The 17,147-nt window shown below is 44.7% G+C and overlaps 1 long non-coding RNA gene across 2 annotated transcripts in view; it reads right to left on the bottom strand.

Moving 5' to 3' along the window:
- The window catches only part of LOC143443574 (uncharacterized), a 39,140-nt gene that overhangs the window by 18,413 nt on the left and 3,580 nt on the right, over nucleotides 1–17,147 (bottom strand). For both annotated transcript variants that reach the window (XR_013112690.1, XR_013112689.1), the window contains one exon: nucleotides 7–150. This is a non-coding gene — a long non-coding RNA (uncharacterized LOC143443574). The remainder of the gene's footprint in view (nucleotides 1–6; nucleotides 151–17,147) is intronic.

Below are 17,147 nucleotides of genomic sequence, written 5' to 3'. Positions count from 1 at the left end.
TCCTACCTGGGAACCGTCTCTGGGCTTGCTCCTATGCTTCCACCCCCTTCAGTGACAATATCCTCAGCTTGTCTGATCTGGTCCCTCCAGGCTCCTCCAACTGATCTCATGAGGCTATTTTGGCCAGGGTTCAAGTCAAGTCTTCAGTCCCTAGAGATGGAATGGAAAATACAGTATGTTATTAATTTTTCCTAAAGTAGAGCATTTGGGAAGACATGTCGTTTTTTAAAAAAAAAAAAAAAAAAAAAAAAGGCAAAAATCTTTTACAAAATCAAAACATTCTTTCCACATTGCCCTTCTTTGGGGGGGGGGTGGGGGGGAAACAGTCCATATTTGCCAAATTACATTAGCCAGTTAGGCTCAGGGCACACAAAACCTTTAAGTGACAGATTGAAACTTTCCATCTGAAGTCATGCCAAGTCACTAAACTGCCTTTGTCGTTGAAGTCAACCCCAGGGGTAGGAAGGACTTTCCCTTCATAAAGGGGGACACAAGCTCAGTTTATAAGCTATCCTTAAGAAAGTAATTTAGCAGTGTTCTCAGTGTGACTTGGTCAAACAAGGATGTCTGCTCTGTGAAAATCACCCTGCCCTCCCCCCATGGATTCATGTGTTTTGACTTCTCTATATTTAACTCATTTTTGTTGAAATTATGCAATATGTTGTTTGGTTTTATTATTACTCATGGAGGAATAAGAACAGAAAGTCACCAGAAATGACAGTCACCATAAGGAGTCCTCCTTTTACCCATTGTAGGTTAAAACACTTGGTTATTCCACAGGGGTAAATAAGTGGGAACCCCCTTAGGCAGAGGGAAAGATCCATTCATGCTGAAAATAGACATGTGTGGCTTTTACCTGCATTGATAATTCCCAAGTTTGTATTTCTGAGTCAGATTCATCATTCAACCTCATTGGCTTATTTTATTTTTTAAGAATTTGATACGTGAGTACCCACTCTTATATCATTCTCACTCTTCCCCCTCTGTTCCTCAAACACCTCCTGTGTCCTCCATGACCTCTCAACTTTATGATCTCTTTATTTTTTTCTTATAGGCGTGTGTGTGTGCGCGTGCGTGCGTGCGTGCCTATGCATACACACGCACATGAATAAACACGTGTCCCCTGCTGAGTCCATTTAGTGTTGTTCATCTGTATATATGTTTAAGCCTGACTACTTGCGATTGGGTAAGTCATCAAGGGGCTCATCCCTGGGTAAGACTAATTCTCACTCAGTAGCCATTAACCTTTTATGGCTCTTCATGTAGGCATGGGACCTTGTGAGACTTTCCTGTCTATGCTGGCATATCAACCAGTGTTGTCACTGTGGATGTCTTGCTTAGGGAGCCATATGATTGTAGCTTCCCTGGGCTAAATAGGAGCCACATTTCTGAGAAGACATTCCCAGATCGTTCATAGTCTTACTGCTCTCTCGTCCTCCACGTTCCTTGAGCCTTAGGTCAGTGACTTATTTTTATATTTCTAGCTATCACAGAACAATCTCAACTCAATACACCCATTTTTATTTCTCCATGAAAACTGAACTGCTCTAAAGTGTCCCTGATTGTAGAACATGGAAGTGTTGGCCTCCTTGACACCATTCACTCCAATGGCACCTGAATCAGCATGGCCCCCTAAATAAATGCCATTCCATGCTCTTCCTTTTCCCATCATGACGTCATCAGAAGTTGAATGAACATCACGTGTCACACCCCTTCCCACCCCCACAACTGCCTGCACTGGCTTCTCACCCTCTAATATATTCCCAACAAAGCTATCTGACCATTTACAGAAACTGAAATAGGATTTTGTCTCTCTTCTCCCACCTAAAGTTATTCAATGGCTTGTGATTTCCTTTAAGGTTTCCTTTAAAACCAGGTCCTTTGCATTTTCACTGGGCCTGGTTTAATTCAACATCTCTATCACCACCACCACCATCATCATCACCACCACCATCACTACCACCATCACCACCACTACCATCACCACCACCATCACCAACACCACCAACACCACCAACACCACCATTACCACCATTACCACCACCATCATCACCATCATTACCACCACCATCACCACCACTACCATCACCACCACCACCACCATCACCAACATCACCACCACCATCACCAACATCACCACCACCACCACCACCATCATCACCATCACCACCACCACCACCATCACCAACATCACCAACACCACCACCACCATCATCACCATCACCACCACCACCACCACCACCACCACCACTACCACCACCACCATCACCACCACCACCACCACCACCACCACCATCAGAGCCTCTTTCTGCTTTCAGCGTGCTCAGCACCATTTCTTCCGTCATCCAGACTCTCTGTTTTTCACTTGCCTTTGTTCGTTTGCTCAGTTTGCTCTTATTCATAACTGGCATTGTGGATTGGCCATTCTTCTTTTTAAAACTATTTCTAGCCCCCTTAAACTATATTTGGATCCTCTGATATGGACTTAATTTTAACTGTATTTTTCTTTTATTAATTTTCTCTGAGTTCATAATCATACATCTTTTTTTTTATAATTATCTTGTTTCACAAACAATGTTTTCCCTCCGGGAGGAGGTCTCCTACTCTTGTCCATCAGTACACCACAGTGCACTGCTGGATGTCTGCTGAGGGTAGATGGAGGGGAGCCAACCCAAAGGAGCATCAAGTGACTCCTGTGAAACGGGTGCAGACTCTCGATGCTTACCACCCTTCCCCTTCATCCCAGCATTACCTCCTACAAGAGTTTCCCTCATCTTATTTGTCTAGTCTTTATCTATCCCTTCTACTAGAATTCATCTCCGTGAGAACAGAATCTTGGCTTCCCATGCGCAAACCTGCCTACACAGAGCAGGAAGTCCAAAAAAAAAAAAAAAAAAAAAAAAAAATACATGGTTTGAAAACTGAGTGCAAGTGAATGTTACATTGAAATGAAAACAAAACAAAACAAAATTGTTGTACTGATTCCAGGAAAATGGCTCCTCTGCTAAAAATGAACTTGTGTGTAAGTCTAAGGAAAGAGAGAGTGATGTCTGTAACAGGAAATTACTATAAAGTGTAAGGATCTGTGGAACCAGAGAGAACAGTACAGGGGACACTGCACCCAGGAGGTCATGCTGAGTAACGTGTGCGGCCACGTTACTTAGATGTGTCCTTCTATATCTTCCGTTATCAATACCATTATTCTTTTACAAGAACGAATAAAACCTACTAAGACACTATTAGCCAGAAGGAAAGAGTCTAAGAAGCATCTTTTGCTGTAATCACCCTATGCTGTCAGTCCACAGGGGAGCCACCCCTTTCCACACATCATATGCTAATCCAACAGATCTATGGACTAAGAAGAAGGGCCAGGGCCAATCAGTACTCCAGCTTTTTCAGAGGCTAAAGGCAGTTTTGCTTGTGTGTTTGCCTATTTACTGCAGTTCTAGAGCTCAAGCTCAGGGCTTTGCACATGCTAGGCCCGTTCAGAACCAAAAAACAGCAGCACAGGACTAACATGGTAGTGGAAGATAACCAACTCATAAAAGGTATTCTCTGACCTCCACATGCCATGGCACACACACACACACACACACACACACACACACACACACACGAAATAACATTTTTAAGCTGAGTACCCTGGTGTCTGCCTTTAATCCAGTAATTGGGAAGCAGAAGGTAGATCTCTATAGTATATTTATTTATTATAATGAATTCACTATATTAATACAATAATTAATACCTACTATGTTGTATAGCTGCACTGGTTCCTGGTCTACCCCCAAACAAGCTTCTCATCTATGCTACATAGTTTAAAACAAGGCACATTTTAAATTATATATTTTTTGTAATTTCTTGAGAATTCCCTACAGTATAGCTTGGTCTCCTTCACTGTTCTTCTTCCCAGTCCCCTCCCGACTTTGTGCCTTATTTTTTTAGAACCCGCCCATTCCAATTTATGGTGCTCATATGTTCCTGCACGAGGCCATCCACTGGGCTTGCTCAACTTGCTAGGGGCCCAGGCACAATTTTTAAGTTAAAAAGAAAAATATGAATTCAGGGTCTATAAGCGACAAACAGAGAGTTCATGAAGAAAGCGTGGATCTCCATTCTTTAAGAATGCTTTTTTTAAAAAATCACACATTTACTGAATAACTAAGAAGAAGAAGACTCTGCCATGTCATTCCTCTTCCAAAGCTCTGTGGTGTATTTGTTGGAGCAAATCTCGTACTTCTCATCCTCGGCTGCCCGTGGCCATGTGAACTTTCTCATGAGGTCGGGACGAGAGCTGAAGCCTGCAGAGGCTATGTGCTTTGGAGCCAGAGGATCCTGGGAGTGGGTGGAAACTGGTGCAGACGTTAGCTGCTCTCTGTATCACAGCAGTGCCTGAACACTTCACGTTCCCTTGCCAGGAACGAATCGAATGAGTAAAAGTACAATAATAAAAACGTTCTTGGAACAACTGGGCATCAGTGTTGTCCCTAGATAAACTGGCAACCTATCGTGGATTTCTCAGCTCCCCCTGCCCCAATCCAGTCTTTACAATGTGTTTTGTACTCAGGTTCACCCCTTCCAGGGCCAGGCAGAGCCTGGTTGAGATTTTTCCTGAGTAAGCTTGAAGAGAAGTGAAAAACCTAACCCACTGCCTTTCTATCTCACAGGATAGCAACAGCTCATGTTGGCAGGGATAGCCCTGGCCAGGAGGTGGAATGGTTTCCACCCAGTAGATTAACTCAAACACGGGACACTAGGAGAATCCTAAGGCAATTTGAGTGTGCTGAGATTAAGATCAAAGTAAGAAGATATTAAGACTTTCAGCAATCCTCTGAGTGACTTTGCGTGTGCATGGTCAATGACTTGTTTGTTAGACTATCCGGGTTTCAGTAACATCTTAGAGGGGGAAAAGCCCACTAACTGTATTTGCCAATATTTCAAGGTTTATTTATTTCCTTATCTTATGTGTGTTTGTGTGACTTTACATGCACCATGAGCATGGATGTGCCCTCAGAGTTGAGAAGAGAGCTTTGGGTCCCGTACAGCTGGAGTTATAGAGAGACATAGGCTGGGATCCAAACTCACGTCCTCTATAAGAGCTGTAAGTCCTCTTAATCGCTGAGCCATCTTTCCAGCTCCATGCATAAACATTGAAAGATTAAGGAGCAGATCCTGGGCAGCAGCTCTGCCCTCAGTCTCATGGAACACAGAGGAAGTGGGCCTCCCAGGAGCTCTAACCCTGGCAGTATTTTAGGTAAGGAGACAGCACTATCCGCCCCAAACAGGGAATAACTGGGACCCACTAGGACCCAGAAAGTCACTCCTGGCCTGGAGCACTGGTTCCTTCCTATCTGCGCCTGAGCACTGAGCAGATCTTGGGCTCCAGCTCTAACCCCAATAGTAACACCCGCCCCACACAGTTCTGATACAACCAAGATAATAAGAAAGACAGGCTCCAGTCAGAGACAGGGCAGGTAGCACTAAGGAGATCCAGATGGCAAAAGGCAAGTGCAAGAACATAAACATCAGCAACCTAGGGTACTTGGCATCCTTAGAACCTAGTTCTCCCACACAAGAAAGTCCTGAATTCCCCATATCACTAGGAAAGCAAGATTTAGATTTAAAATCACTTCTAATGATGATTATAGAGGACTTTAAGAAGGACATAACACTCTCAAAGAATTTGAGAACACAGGTAAACAGGTAGAAGCCCTTAAAGAGGAAACACAAAAATCCTTTAAAGAATTACAAGAAAACACAACCAGACAGGTGAAGGAATTGAACAAAACCATCCAGGACATAAAAATGGAAGTAGAAACAATAAAGAATTCACAAAGGGAGACTACCCTGGAGATAGAAAACCTTGGAAAGATATCAGGAGTCATAGACACAAGCATCACCAACAGAATACAAGAGATAGAAGAAAGAATCTCAGGTGTAGAAGATACCATAGAAAATATTGACACAACTGACAAAGATAATGCAAAATGCAAAAAGTTCTTAACACGAAACATCCAGGAAATCCAAGACACAATGAGAAGACCAAACCTAAGGATAATAGGTATAGATGAGAGTGAAGATTTCCAACTTAAAAGGCCAATAAATATCTTCAACAAAGTTATAGAAGAAAACTCCCCTAATCTAAATAACGAGATGCCCAAAAATATACAAGAAGCCTATAGAATGCCAAATTGACTAGACCAGAAAAGAAATACCTTCAGTCACATAATAATCAAAACACCAAGTGCACAAAACAAGGAAAGAATATTAAATGCAGTAAGGGAAAAAGGCCAAGTAACATATAAAGGCAAACCTATCAGAATTATACCACACTTCTCACCAGATACTATAAAAGTGAGAAGATGCTGGACAGATGTTCTACAGATGCTAAGAGAACACAAATGCCAGCTCAGGCTACTATATCCAGCAAAACTCTCAATTACCATAGATGGAGAAGCCAAGATATTCCATGACAAAACCAAATTTACACAATGTCTTTCCACAAACCCAGCATTTCAAAGGATAATAGTGGGAAAGCTCCAATACAAGGAGGGAAACTATACCCTAGAAAGAGCAAGAAAGTAATCCTCTTCCAACAAATCCAAAAGAAGATAGCCACACAAAGATAATTTCACTTCTAATAACAAAAATAACAGGAAGCAACAATCACTGTTCCTTAATATCTCTTAACATCAATGGACTCAATTCTCCAATTAAAAGACATAGGCTAATTGACTGGATACATAAACAGGACCCAGCATTTTGCTGCATACAGGAAACCCACCTCAGTGACAAAGACAGACTCTACCTTAGAGTAAAAGGCTGGAAAACATTTTTCAAGCAAATGGTCCTAAGAAACAAGCTGGAGTAGCCATTCTAAAATCTCCAGCCCGAGAACACAAAGGGAGGGACTCATGGCTCCACCTGTATAGGTAGTTGAGGGTAGCCTTGCCAGCTATCAGTGGAAGTGGATAGCCTTGGTGCCTAAAAGTTTGGATTTTATAGTGTTGGGGAATTCAAGAGCAGGGAGGTGGGAATGGGAGGATGGTGGGAGCACACCCTCATAGAAACTCTCAGAATTATATGAATTAGATATGACAGAGGCAGGCTGCCAGAAGATTAGATTCCAGAATTCAAACAAAAAAATTATCTTGATACTAAAATTTGTTTTGAGAATTGTGTATTGCAGAATACACAACCTTGGTGTATCTACTCATCAAACAAGCTGAGCAGACCTGCTCCAACCTCTGATGTCCTGGAATTCCAGCTGGATGCAGTGAAGACACAGCATCAGAGGCTTATCAATTTACCCTTCCCCTGCCTCTCTTCTAATATCTCAATGCCCATAATCAGCTTGAAGAAGTTAATGAAGAGTCGGCACCCCTATTCCCTGGGCTTGGGGACTGAGGTGGTTAATATTGGGCTTTTTTTCTAGGGAAAAGTAGAGGTTTTGTTAGAACAGGGAGGAATAGCTAGGATTTATTGCATAGCCATAACCTATTGGTAGAAATATGTATAATTGTTATTAAGATAAAGTTATAATTTCTTAAATGGTACAAAATTTACTTTGATTTCAAATTTGAGGTTTTCATTGGTACGAGCTTCTTATTGATATAAAAGTGAGATTAATATTGTTACTCTCATAGGCATTGTTCCTATATAACACATTTAGGAATACAAGGCTTAGACCCAGTCCTTCTTTAACTTTTTTAACTGATTTGAGATGGTTAGCCTGTGAGTTAAGTGCCTATAGCAAATTCATGGTTCTGACTTTATTGTTAGGGTGTTTTCTATATTTTATTTAGAAATAGCTGAGAGGAGTCCAGATTTCCTTACATGGATAGCTGGTTTTCAAAATGTCAGAAGTCCACAGAATTGACGTTACAAACATTTCTGTATTAATGTTCATCTTGATTAGAGACCTGTCTGCTCCTGGCAGCTTCCTGTCTTGGATTCTAAGAAAAAATTGAACATCTTTGGAGTTACTCCAGTTGTGGTAAGACAGCCACTAGGCAAGAATTGCCTCTTTTCACCTACAGACAAATTACTGTCCAGAAAAGGACACACTTGCAGAAGAGTTGACTGATTATATCTGCCAAGACAGAGTAATCAGCCCTTAATAATTCTGCATCTGTCTGTCTGTCGGATGACCCTGAGCCAGAAGGCTGAAGATCGGATGCTCCAACGTTTTGTAGTATAGGGATTGTCCAGGTGTTCAGCGGTCTCTATAAATTGGCTAAGCGTTAGAAGCTATGCTTTGTGCTTCCCATAATTTCAGTTAATTCAGTCATTCTTGATCTCTGACGGGGTTGAAAACTTATAGTCTCATAGCCAATCCTGGCTATTTACTTTGAGAAAAAGATTTGAGAGGATGGTTTTCAGCTGGCATTCATTGTAAAGCCAAGAAAAAAGCCAGGTTCAGAACTAAGTCTTTTAGTTAGGAGAGATGACAGAGGTTCTGGTTAGTCAACAAAATGATGGACTGGGTATTAGGTCTATCTTGTACCTTACTGACACAAATTGGTATAGTTATGCTCTAATTGTATTTTGAGAGAAAAGTTTTATTTTAACAGGAAGGGTGATATGTAGGAGGAGCTAAGGTGGGAGGACTAAGGAGAGGAAGAGGAGGAGGAGGAGCTAGGAAACAAGAGAGAGAGAGAGAGAGAGAGAGAGAGAGAGAGAGAGAGAGAGAGGGAGGCAGGTGTTCGTGTGTCTCTGCCAGTCAAAGATAGTTGATATATCAAGGTTGGGTATTGGGTTACACTTCTGATTGTATGGGCATCTTGTTATTGAGCATCACCAAACTTATAAAGCCTCTGATTAACATTTTAAAAATTGTATAGAACCAAAAAGGAGAAGGGGAGATGGGATAGGGGTTTTCTAGGGAGGGGAAATGGGGAAAGGGAATGGCATCTGAAATGTAAATAAATATCCAATAAAAAAACAAAACAAAAACAAAAAGGATTATATATACATACATATGAAATACATATACTCCCTATATATTTATATTCTTTATATATTTTTATGTATACATATATTCATATATGTGGGAAGCCATGGCACAGCCTTACTCTTGGCAAACACTCAGCCTTGGCTCTCCCGTCTACTATTCTTCTTTCTGCTTACCTTCCACGATTCACTTGTCAGTTCTCAGAACTTCAAACAAGGCCTCATAGCAACCCACCTTAGTAACCCTTCCTCCTGATCTTTAAATTTAGCCAAAATCCTGCTAGATAGATGTTTTTAGAACCCCTGGTAATGGCAAGGCTTTGTGAGAACAACAGGTATAACTTAGACCCCACAGCTGCAGCTAGTTCCACCTGCAAAGCCCTCTTTCCTTTCCTACCCCTCCCCATATCCTGTTTTCAGAGTATATAACCTGTGTGAACAATAAAATCTTTGCCAGCTTGATCAGACTTCTTGACTTGCTGTGCCTTTTTATTTTCTTGTGCATCTCAGTCCTCTCCAGAGGGTCTAAGAGTCCCACTTGATTGTCCAGCTCAACTGGACAAGTGGTGTCCATTGTGGGGCTCTGAGAGCCCCAAAGGGGACCATCACCCCACCTTTGAGTGGCAGCGGAGCTGGCATTCAAGACTCTGGGAGTTCCCTGACGCTGAGATGGGCATTTGGTGAGTAATCTGGTGTGCATTATATAGACATGGGTCAGAATATTTTTCAGCAAGATTTATTCATTTCAGGGTTTAAGGATTCCCTTGAGACCCGGGGAGCCAGGGTTGAAGAGAAAGACTTTAAAGGGATTTTTTGATTTTCTTTTTTACCCTTGTCCCTGGTTCACCCAAGAAGGAACCATTAATCAGAAGAAGTGGAAGAGAATTGGTGATTGTTTATCAGATTATTATAAGATCTTTGGTCCAGAAAAGGTCCTTGTTTCAGCGTTTAGTTACTGGAATCTCATTCATGACCTATTAAAAACTCGCAATAATTGGCCTGATGTTCAAAATGTCATTGAAGAGGGGGAGAAGGCCTTACATCAGAGTTCGCACCCTCCCTCCGAATCCCCTTGTTCACGACCACCCTCTCAGAATTCCTGTCCTGAGGGTCCCCCACTTGTAGAAATTTCTCAAAAGGTACCTTCAATTTTGCCCACTAAAACCATTAAAGCCACCCTTCTTTATCCCTCTTTAATTGGTCTTGAGGACAAAGGTGGGGAGGAACCCCTCAATCTGGGAAACAGCACCCTTGACGAGGAGGCTGCTCAATATTCTAATCCGGACTGGCCCCCTCTCGAGAAAACTGTGGCTCTTTCAACTTCAAAAATCCTGAGCCACTCTTTAATCAACTTCTCCCCGCTTTCTATCCTCTGCCGCCTATCTGTCTTCTCCGCTTGATCAAGTTTTTCTAACCACCCCACACACACACACACACACACAGGCACGCTCCACCGCTACTGCCGACTTGAGTGTCCTCACAGATTTGGTCCATAATCACTAGGAACAACTTTCACTTTTAAAAACTCTTCGTGACCTGGATAAACGATTAGCAGATCTCTCCCTCTCCCCAGGCCAACAACATTCCTTTCATGATGGGCCCCAGTCTCTTAAGAAGAAAACTGGAAAGGCCTCTCACACCCCGCTTGCTTTTCCACTTTCACTTCGCAGCAGTACATCTGTTCCCTGAGAAGCAGGTGACGAGCCATCTTCTAATGAGGCTCACTCTCGTGATCCTAACCCCGATGTGACTATTAATGAGGATGAAGATGACAGGGATTCTGTGGCCGCAGCTGCCCCAGAGAGGCCAACCCTAGACAGAGATACCCTTGTGTATACTCTTCTTAATTTGTCAATTCTGAAAAAACCTAAATCCGCCACCTCTAAGTACAGTCCAACGGCCCCTTTTACCTTAGCCTTACTGGAGGCCTCTACTGAGGCTTGGTTAACTTTAAATGATTTTTTTCAGCTGGCTCGTGGTGCACTAGAGGGAGGAGATTATGTATTATGGAAGGCTGAATTTCAAGAAGCGGCTCATAACGTGGCCCTTCATAACACCCCAAATCCTGATACCCGTGATTGGACAGCTGCCAAACTTATGGGCAAACCACCTTACAATATACCCAGTGCCCAGAAACGTTATACACCTGGTCTCTTGGCTCAGGTTCACCAAGCGGCAGTGGGAGCTTGGAGGAAACGCCGGCCTAGGAGTACTGCTTCATGAGCATAGACTAAGATCAGACAGGGTCCTGAGGAACCTTATAGTAGTTTTGTTAGCCGCTTGGAGGAGACAGCTCACCACCTCCTCAGTTCTCAGGAAGACAATAGCCCTTTTATTAAACAACTTGCCTTTGGACATGCTAACCCAGCTCGTCAGGTTGCCTTGAGACATCATCACAAGGGTACCCTTCCAATTACATCTGCCTTTGTTCGGGGATAGGCTCCAGCCATATGATAGGACTGGCTATCGGGGCTGCCCTCCGGATGGTGGGCATGCAAGGTGGCCTAATAGGACATGCTTCAACTGTGGCCAGCCTGGCCACTTTGCTTGAGAGTGTCCTCATCCCAGACCAGCTGTGACCCCTGGGCCTCTGCCATCCACCCCTCCATCTGGCACTCCTCTTACTAACCATCTACAGCCCACTAATGTTTGTCCCCGATGTAAGCGAGGGCGCCATTGGGCTAATGGGTGCCATTCTCACACTGACCTGCAGGGCAACCTACTCCAGAACAGGGGGCAGCCTCTGGCCCCAAACTCTCAGATGAGCCCTGGGGCAATGGGGTTCATCCCTGCCTCCATCTCCCAGGTACATTACAGCACACGGGGGATGGCGACCCCTTATTCTTCCCTGTCTATTACCTTAAAAATTACTTTTTTATTATTCCTTTACACCCTGATGACTGTGCAAATTTTGCTTTCAGCCTACCACAGCCTAATTTTCAGGCCCTCACACCCTGCTACCATTGCCCTGTCCTCTCCCAGGGGATGGCCAATAGCCCCACATTGGCCTGAAAGTTTGTGGGACAAGTTATACAACCTGTCAGAGATGCTCGGCCAGATGTATGTATCCTCCACTTATCCTCCTGGCAGCTGACTGCCAAGCTCATCTTTTACCTTGCTTCCAACAATTACAGCGTGCCCTTCCAACAGCAAGTCTTAAGGTGGCTCCAGAAAAAATACAGCTCTCTGAACCCTTTAGAAATCTGGGATCTGAGCTCCGCTCCGGCGGGATATTCCTGCCTAGACTGGAGCTCCAAACCTCATCCCTTAAGACCTTACATGACTTCCACAGGCTTCTAGGTAATCTTCAATTTTTACGCCCCTATCTTAAGATTTCCCTTGATACAATGCTGCCTCTTTATGATCTACTCAAAGGAGATTCACATCCTTTATCCCCTCGAGAGATCACCCTCCAGGCCCACTCCTCACTTCAAAAAATAGAAAATGCCATAAACTCCCAGACTTCTGCCCAAATTCATGATAAGCTCCCCCTGTTTTTTTGTTGTTTGTGCTACTCCTCACTCCCCTCTTGGAGTGTTTTGGCAGAGCCCTGTTATCCCCCACTCCAAGACAGGGTCCCTCCTTTTTTGGGTCTCTCCTATCTTCCCCCACCAAGGTTCTTGCTACCTATTCCTCCCTGGTCGCCCAATTGGTCTCCAGAGGACACAAACTCTCCCGCATGTACTTTGATAAGGACCCCATTCTATCATTGTGCCTTTCACTACTGAACAGGTTGACTGGCTTTTCCAGTCCTTGGATGCTTGGGGCATTGCTTTTGCTCAATTTTCAGGCACCATCAATAATCATTACCCCAAAGATCCCTTATTCCAGTTCTCTCATATCCATCCCTTTGTTTTTCCAAAAAATACCTCCTTAGAGCCACTAAAACAGGTGGAACTTGTCTTTACTGATGGTTCCGCCAAAGGTATTGCTGCCTACGTTTTAGATAATGACCCTCATACCTTCCAGACCCCTTATTTTTCTGCCCAACTCGGTGAGTTATACGCCATATTACAAGTTTTTCTCACTTTTCCCCATAAGGCTCTCAACATTTACAAATATAGTTCTTACGTTGCTCACTCCTTACCTCTCCTTGAGACTGTCCCCTATATTAAAGTTTCCTCAGGGGCTTCTCCCCTATTTCTACAAATACGGACCCCGATTCATTCTTGCACGCTCCCCTTCTTTGTTGGCCACCTTCGTGCTCATTCTGGCCTCCCTGGGCCACTTTCTGAGGGAAATTACCCTGGCTGATCTGGCTACCAGACACCATATTTACCTTGCCTCTCACCCTGATCCTTTTGAGCTTGCAAGACAGGTTCACTTCCTCCATCACCTCAATGTACCTTCTCTTCACCTACTCTTTAAGATCACACGTGAACAGGCTCAAGCTATTGTTAAGACCTGCAAGGCTTGTATTCCTTTTCACCCAGTCGCACATTTGGGGGTTAATCCCAGAGGCCTGCTCCCAAATGACCTATGGCAAATGGATGTGACACATGTACCTAGTTTTGGTAAGCTCAAGTATGTTCATGTATCTATTGACACCTACAGTGGCTGCATTTATGCCTCACCCCTCTCTAGAGAGGCTTCCAAACATACTATTTCTCATGTTATAAATTGTTTAGCAGTCACGGGTCAATCTAAGATCATAAAAACAGATAATGGCCCTGGCTACACAAGATCTAGCTTTAAAACCTTCTGTGCCACACCTGGCATTAAACACATCACTGGTATCCCCTATTTTCCCACAAGGTCAAGGTATTGTGGAAAGAGCCCATCAGACCCTTAAAGCTATGCTCACTAAGCTTGGCCATTCCTCCCCTCCCCTACTCTCTGCACCAGGAGCAATCCTTCACATCAGAACGCAGGAGATCATTGAACATTGTCTTTCCATTGTCTCCACCAAACATATAGATGGCATCCTTATATGCTACGACTGTGTATTTGCTGCACCGGGCACCCACGAATTCGTCACAGGGCGGGAGGCTCCACCAGCGATGCACTGTTTTAAAGGGTCCAAAGTTGAGCATCAGGTACTCAACACTGTCTGAGCAGCTATGGTCAAAGTCCACACTTGGAGCCACCTTGGAGAGCACTCCTCCTATCAAGGCCCCAGGCCCAATAGAGCCTCCAGAGCTGGCCATCCCAGGTTCAGTCCAAATAGGCCACCAGGTTTTGGAATTCATGGCCACTACCTGGGCCGAGCCAAAGGACCACACCTCCCAGCCAGGAGCCTCAAGCCCCAGCTGAGGATACTCTTCCTTGTGCTTCTTCCACAGAAAATGCTCCCCACAAGAATGATGATCCTGCTGTTGATGGTGATCCTGTTTCTGACCAGCTCACCCATCAAACTGACATGGCCATTGACTAACATCCAACATCCCTTCACAGCAAACTCCTCAAAGAAATCCCACATAAAACTTCCCCTGTCACCATAGGACCTAATCCAGTTTTGGTCTCTCACCAACCCGCTCCACCTTCCAGCTCTCAACTTCCTCCCCCTCCTCTCGATTCTCCTTCACAGGATCATGCCGCACCAGAGTCAACTCCCTTGTTAACAAGTTTCTCGTCATTCTTCTTCACACCTTGTCTTTTCTCTGGTAGAACAGATGTTTGCTGCCATCAGTGATTCTCACCCAGAGCTCACACAAGAGTGCTGGCTTTGTTATCATTCTTCCCCTCCTTTCTATGAAGGAATTGCTATTCCCCATAATAATGTTACTCTCTCCACAGAACATAGTTTCTGCCATTGGCAACATTCCTTCTTTAAAAGATTTTCTCTGGAGATGGTCTCAGGATCTGGTACCTGCGTCACCTCTCCCAGAAACAAGCTGCCTCCTACCTTTGCTTGTATTATAATCAGACTCAAACCTCTTTTAACTTTACAGGCAACTTTCACCTTATCCCTTTTGAGGATACGTGGTAGCCCTGCTCCTCTTGACTCACTCCATGCATACACCTTACCACTTTTATGGCTTCAAAGGATCTTTGGACAGGTTCTCCCATGGTTAGCCTATTACTCCTCAGATGACTTTTTCACTTATGGAACCAAGAGGAGCACCTTTTCTGGACCTCACCCTCAAGACACGATGAAGTTCTCCCCCCGACAAAAGTGAGCCCATCATTGTAGTGACCGTTGCAGTCATCTTGGGGCTGGGGGCAGTGGGCACTGGGACTAGAATTTGCTCCCTTGTCCTCTCCAACCGCTACTACTCTGAGCTTAGTGCCACCATTGATCAGGATGTTAGAGAGCGACAGCAGAGCATCAAAGCCCTTAGTGAGTCACTTTCCTCTTTAGCTGAAGTTGTCCTCCAGAATAGACGAGGCCTAGATCTCTTGTTCCTCTAACAGGAAGGACTCTGCACCACTTAAAAGGAAGAGTGCTGCTTCTTTGCAGATAAATTAGGGGCAATAAAAGATAGCATGCACAGAGTTCGACAGGGCTTAGAGAAAGAGAGAGGGAGAGGGAGAGGGAGAGGGAGAGGGAGAGGGAGAGGGAGAGGGAGAGGGAGAGGGAGAGGGAGAGGGAGAGGGAGAGGGAGAGGGAGAGGGAGAGGGAGAGGGAGAGGGAGAGGGAGAGGGAGAGGGAGAAAGAGAGGGAGAGGGAGAGGGAGAGGGAGAGGGAGAGGGAGAAAGAGAGGGAGAGGGAGAGGGAGAGGGAGAGGGAGAGGGAGAGGGAGAGGGAGAGGGAGAGGGAGAGGGAGAGGGAGAGGGAGAGGGAGAGGGAGAGGGAGAGGGAGAGGGAGAGGGAGAGGGAGAGGGAGAGGGAGAGGGAGAGGGAGGAGGGGAGGGGAGGGGAGGGGAGGGGAGGGGAGGGGAGGGGAGAGGAGAGGAGAGGAGAGGAGAGGAGAGGAGAGGAGAGGAGAGGAGAGGAGAGGAGAGGAGAGGAGAGGAGAGCTGGTATAAGAACTGGTTCTCTACCTCGCCTTGGCTTTCTACCTTGCTCCCTTCTATCCTTGGGCCTCTCATTGACCTTCTCTTGCTCATTTCTTTTGGCCCCTGGGCCTTCTCTCTTGCCTTACTACTCTCATAAAGATTCAGGGAGACAACCTGGTGGCCAAGCCACTCCAGGTCCATTACCTAAAATTGGACTCTGATGATGAACAGACACCAGAAGTTGTCAAGGGCCAGCCCAATGCGGTGCATCAAAATTCAAACCCCCCAAAATTCCCTAGAGCAGCTGCCTTTGTGGGACGTCCTACCATTGATCCTCCTCTGTAAAGGGAGATGCTGGAGGGTGCGAGACAGAGTACTGCAGGGATACCTCTTTCTTTGCACTCAAAGACGGGATCCTGGGAAGCATGCCTGATTACATGTGGGTTGGCATAGGTCACTCTTCCTGTCCCCTTGAAAAAATGCCTGGGAGGCTGGGGCTCAGCCTCCTCAACCAAGGAGTGCTTAGCTCTTCAGCGCAATGCCCAAAACTCGGGATCAGGCCTTTACTTCCCCCTCCATGCTTCCAGCAATCGATTATACAGGGAAGGGGGAGATGTGGCAAGCCATGGCCTTACTCTTGGCAAACACTCAGCCTTGGCTCTCCTGTCTACTATTCTTTCTGCTTACCTTCCATGATTCACTTGTCAGTTCTCAGAACTTCAAACAAGGCCTCATAGCAACCCACCTTAGTAACCCTTCCTCCTGATCTCTAGATTTAGCCAACATCCTACTAGATAGATGTTTTTAGAACCCCTGGTAATGGCAAGGCTTTGTGAGAACAACAGGTATAACTTAGTTAGACCCCACAGCTGCAGCTAGTTTCTTCCACCTGCAAAGCCCTCTTTCCTCTCCTACCCCTCCCCATATCCTGTTTTCAGAGTATATAACCTGTGTGGACAATAAACTCTTTGTCAGCTTGATCAGACTTCTTGACTTGCTGTGCCTCCTTATTTTCTCATGTATCTCAGTCCTCTCCACAGGGTCTAAGAGTCCCACTTGATTGTCCAGCTGGACTGGACACACACACAAACACACACACACACACACACACACACACACACACACATATATATATATATATATATATATATATATATATATATATTCATATATATACATATATTCATATACATGTATATATACAACCTTTTTTGAGACAAAAACTCATTATGTAGCCCAGTCTAGTCTCAGACTCACAGCAATCCTCCTGCCTCAGTCTCTCAAGTGCCTGAATTATAAACTTGTCCTCATGCCTAAAT

Source organism: Arvicanthis niloticus, chromosome 9, assembly GCF_011762505.2.
Source record: "Arvicanthis niloticus isolate mArvNil1 chromosome 9, mArvNil1.pat.X, whole genome shotgun sequence".
NCBI lineage: Eukaryota > Metazoa > Chordata > Mammalia > Rodentia > Muridae > Arvicanthis > Arvicanthis niloticus.
The sequence above is the reverse complement of the archived record's forward strand: the minus strand, read 5'-3'. Positions and strand labels throughout refer to the sequence as shown.